Below are 5,446 nucleotides of genomic sequence, written 5' to 3'. Positions count from 1 at the left end.
GGGCAAATTGTCTGGAAAACTAACGTCATAATCTTAGAACATCTCGGCGTCGAAGTCAACTCTTGGTCAACTCAAATCTGCCCGAAATTCGAAATTGGTTACATGCACACGTTACCCATAAATCGTAGAGTAATCTATAATCAAATTCCAATATTAATAACAATTGATGTTTCAAATCTCAATTCTTTTTCAAAGTCCAATAATCTCCATGCTATTTAGTCGGCGAATCCCTTAATCACTCACATATTCAAAAACTCATTTGGCTTAAAATGTTACTAGGCACAATATGGTAGAGTTTCTGTTTCATTAATATATATATATATATGGTCTTGCTAATTTACAACATGAAGATTGTAAAATAATAATGTACCCATTTTTTAATTTACCAAAACATCCTTACTTTTTTTTTTTTTTTTACTGTCGCGTTAAAATTAAGGGCCTTTTCGTCATTTCACCAAAACCCCCCCAATTCATTTCCCTTTCTCCACCCAAAACTCCAGCCCTAGATTACATTTCTCTCTCCCGTGAAAAGTTTGAGCAGCATTCCAACAATCGCAACTTTTAATCATTCTAAGAGTAGCAACCACATAAATCATTCTTCTGTCTTCATTTTCAATTACACGCGTTTGTGTTTATTTCAAAGATTACATTAAACAATAAATGCTGAAAAATGGACAGAGCTAAATATTGAGGAGTTTCCACTACTAGTCCGAAATTGAAGACGGTAGTGGTGGTTATAATGCAGTTCCATCAAATGACCCCAGTTTTGCAAATTCTAGAACTACATATCTAATGGTAAAATTATACCCAAAGAAAAAAGGGAAGAAAAAAGAAAAAGAAATAGCAAATGAAAAGGAGATGGGTTAGTTCGTCAAAAAACAAGAGAAGAAGAAAGTTTCGAAAGAGATTCAGGGGCGGATCTATGTATATCCCAGGGTGTTCATCCGAACCCCCTCAGTCGAAAAATTACACTATTTATATAAGGTTGTTATAAATATTATTTAATTATGGATGTCTATCTTTAGGAGAAACTTTAGGGTTTGTGACTTTGACACCAAGATAACTTTCTGCTATAAATAGAGATGTTCTCTTCATTGTATTCAGAATCCTTTCAAGAGAAATAAGAACTCTCCCCTCTTCTCTCTTTCTCTACAATTATTCTTGTTCTTTACTTTATTATTTTATAACACGTTATCAGCACGAGTCTCTAATATTTTGTTAAAATTTAGTCCACATAAATATTATCATCTTTGAAGAGCTTTATGGTACCACCCGTACCTTGTTAGAAATCAAGAGGAAAAGTAAGTGATTCGTATGTATTCAATTCTTCATGAGATCTGTAACTCTAGTGTGTTATATTACATGGAAAAGGTAAGGTGGCCATACATGTAAGTAATTGGGGCTTTCTGCTTCCTTTTGATTTAATATTCTTTTTTATTATTCGGTTACTTAGATATATGTATGACTTAGTATACTAAATTATTTTGGTACTTATTACCATAAAATAATCCGAAGGATTATAAATTGGAAAACAATCTTAGGGTTGTTCCAACTTTAGTAGAGTTTGCCAGAAATTATACGGCCACCTGTAGTGGCAATATTTTTGATGTCTTGTTATGGTTAGATTTATTTATGCGTATAATCAGCAGAAGTGGTAATATTTTCATAGATTTGCTGTGATTACAAATGAAGATATGTTAGAGAAAAGTACTCTAATACTTTGATTTGCTCTCAAGTAGCAACATCTTAAAAGAGGTATTAAGCTATCATAATTTGATATGCTCAGAACACGTAGATGATTGCTTTCATTCACGAAGAATGAGAACTTTTGATGAATGTTACAAATACGGATCCATTCCTTGAAGTGAATGTGATAGTACGTAATAAAACTTATAAACGTGTTTTTGGTTGTGAAAATATCACGCCTCACCTCAGACAGAGGTAGAATAATTGAAAAAGAAAATATTCTAAATATTTTATGATTTACTCCCGAAGTAGTAAACTCATAAATCTGCTCACAAAGTAGCAAACTTAGAAATCTGCTCCCGAAGTAGCAAATTTTGAACTCTACTATTGTTTTTACATGTCCATTTAATTATTGTTCATCTCATGACACCACCAGTGTTTAACTAAAATTTCTTTTATGATACCAGCAGTATCTAAAATATATTTGATAGTACAATATCAATTAAGAGCTCCCGGAAAGTGACTATTTAATAGAAGATCATGGCACTAGTAATGTCTAAATTTGCTTTCATGATGTAGTATCTAAGCAATATTTGGTAGTACAAAATTAATGATCAAGGTCCAAAAGAACAAGCATCATGACACCAGTAGTGTCAGAACAATATGTGATTATGAAGAATAAATTAAAGACTCCTGAAGAGCTTATATACTATTATGTCATTCATTTTAGATTGTAATATTTGAAGGTGTGATGATCGAAACAAAAGTTCTAGGAAACCCGAAATTTACTAAAGTAAATGACTATCACATTGAAGATTTAAATAATTGGAGGATTAAATATCTTCAAAATATCATAGTGGAAAAGAAATATGAATATGAAAGGTTACTCGATTTGTACAACAAATATAAGCATGATGAATTGCATGCACAATAAACAGTTTATTGGTACAAAAATAATTCATGTCATAGTAAACCAGTTTACTAAAACAAATAGCACATGGCATGGTAAACCTGAAGTTTACTAGTATAGATAATTTTATCAGTTGGCATGAGCAATTTGGCCATCCGATTCAAATATGATGTGCAGATTGAATATTCGACATATATTGAAGAACTTGAAGATTCTTCAAGAATTTATTTGTGTTGCTTGTTCTCATGATGAGTTTATTATACTGGCTAATGTTGGGATTGAATCCCTAAATTCTGAAAAAATATAAAAGGTGAATATGGGCCCGTTCACCTGTTATGTGATGTCTTAAATAGATGCATCGATAAGACAATCCACGTGTGCGTTTATTGTCAAACTGCGGTTTGACATATGCAAAAGTTACTTGCTAAAAAAACGATTGAGTTGAGAACGCAATTTTTAGATTATGTAATCAAGATAATTCATCTTGTTAATGCTAGTTTGTACCAAAGTTTGGTTTGGTGTTGAATGCCTCCGATAAATAGTTAAACCATTGCTTATGAGAACAAAACTTCATGTGGTGGTCTGAGATATGATATATTATATACAACATCATTTGTATGCTTCAGACCAATAAATTATGATAATTCTCCCTTCACAATTGGTTCGGGGTTGGGAACCGTATATTTCCATCTAACAATTTTTTTTGTGGGGTATATGATTAATTAATCTACCGTGATGCGAGAAGATGAATTCCCTAAAGAAGATGGGATATATGTTAGTTTTCTAACATAAGGGGGAGAGAATAAACTGAGGAATATGTTATGAATTATCATTAGTGTGATCCTCATTCAAAAGATAATTCAACTCAAATGCTGAAGCATGTTCTTTGACCCAAAATTAATTTATAATTTCAGCTGCAAAATGCTCCTATTAAATTCATGTCCCTGAAGGATAGAGTCTATAACATGTATGAAGCGTGGTAGACTAATCGGTTCCAAATGCAATAATCATTGAAAAGAAAGAGGAGCAAATGATCAATGATCATTATAAGGAGGCAATGTGCTCTTGAAGAGCCTACGACATAACACTTCATGAAACCTTATGAGAGGTTAGGTACCTAAAAAAAAAATGGAAGTGATGAGATCTCAATAAGTTATGTCCTATTGCGAACCGATACAAATGATATATCGTCGACGATATCTTTGGTACAATATAGCGCAATATTGTAAAAGATTGTGAGGATTTAAATTCTACGTCTATTAAAGCATGCTAACGTAGAAATTATTATCAAGTGAAATGACGCATCTTGGTAAGCGTAAAGCTTATTGGACACATTGTTCGGACACCGGAAGATGTCACATCATTTAAATAGAAATAGATGTTGTCACGACCTATATGAATTACTTGACAAAATTATATGAAAATTCACGAAGAATTTTAAATGCAGAAAGCATATACAAATTGTAGAAATTTGTTCATAATTCTTATATGAATTAAGTTAAGCAAGGTGAACGCGATTTTATCACCTTAATAAATATTTACTAACTAAGGGCACAAATGACTCTATTTATCCTTACGTCTTTGTGAAAATCAAAATCTGTCATATTGGTTAGTGCAAGTTGATGACTTGAGAATTATTGAAACTCTTGAAGAGTTTTCAAAAGAAATAGATTATCTGTTGAAAGAAGTTGAAATGAGAAACTTGCAGAATTTTTTTTTGGTCTGAAGTGCCATATCTTTATGCAATTGATTCATTTATATATTTTGCTATGACTATGGAGGATTATAGTCATACGATGTTATTCTACATAACAGTCAAGTCATATAAAGATGGCATCTGTTTATAAAGCAAGTCAGGAATACACTTGCAGTGATTTCAATAATATCATATACCATTGCAACTCTATCCAAAGGCGAAGATGCGGGCATACATAGCCCAACTAAAGAGAGGATTCATAAAAGCACAAGTCATGCTTCATCAAAGTTGTTCTTCACACACGAGCTCCAGAAGAATGGTGATATCAACGTGCAAGAGATTTGCTCGAGTGATAATATGACTGATTTATTCACCAAGTCTCTACCAACTAAAACTTTCGAGAAGATGGTGCACAAGACTGAGAGGTGAAGATTCAACTTTTTGGATTAAAGTTCTCATCAGGGGGAGTTAATACGCGTTGTACTCTTTTTCCCTTTCAAGGTTTTTGTCCCACTGGGTTTTTCCTTGTAAGGTTTTTAATGAGGCAACCAAATAGCGTATTATTAGAAATGTGTACTCTTTTTCCTTCACTAGATTTTTTCCCATTGGGTTTTTTCTAGTAAGGTTTTAACGAGGCATATTATCTACCAAATAGACATCCAAGGGGGAGTGTTATAAATATTATTTAATTATAGATGTCTATCTTTAGGAGAAACTTTAGGGTTTGTGACTTTGGCACCAAGATAACTTTCTCCTATAAATAGAGATGTTCTCTTCATTGTATAGGAGCCCTTCAAGAGAAATAAGAACTCTCCCCTCTTCTCTCTTTCTCTACAATTATTCTTGTTCTTTACTTTATTATTTTATAACAAAGGCCAAATTTTTCTTTTATGCGTATATATTTAATATTGAACCCCCTCAATACAAACGAAACGCACAGCTTAGTGGCGCAGGGGGTTCAGAGTTGTATGATGCACGCGGGTTCGAACCCCTGTAGCCTCGCTTACAACATTTTTTGAACATTTTATTTCAGCTGTTTCATTAAACAAAACGACGTAGTTTAGTAACGTTATATTTACTTAAAATAAATGGACAAAACGGCCTAGTTTGTAGCAGGACAAGTCTAATTAGATTCAAACTCAAATAAGTCAAAT

The sequence above is a fragment of the Lycium ferocissimum genome, chromosome 6, assembly GCF_029784015.1.
Source record: "Lycium ferocissimum isolate CSIRO_LF1 chromosome 6, AGI_CSIRO_Lferr_CH_V1, whole genome shotgun sequence".
Classification (NCBI taxonomy): domain Eukaryota; kingdom Viridiplantae; phylum Streptophyta; class Magnoliopsida; order Solanales; family Solanaceae; genus Lycium; species Lycium ferocissimum.
This window is presented reverse-complemented; position numbering follows the sequence as displayed.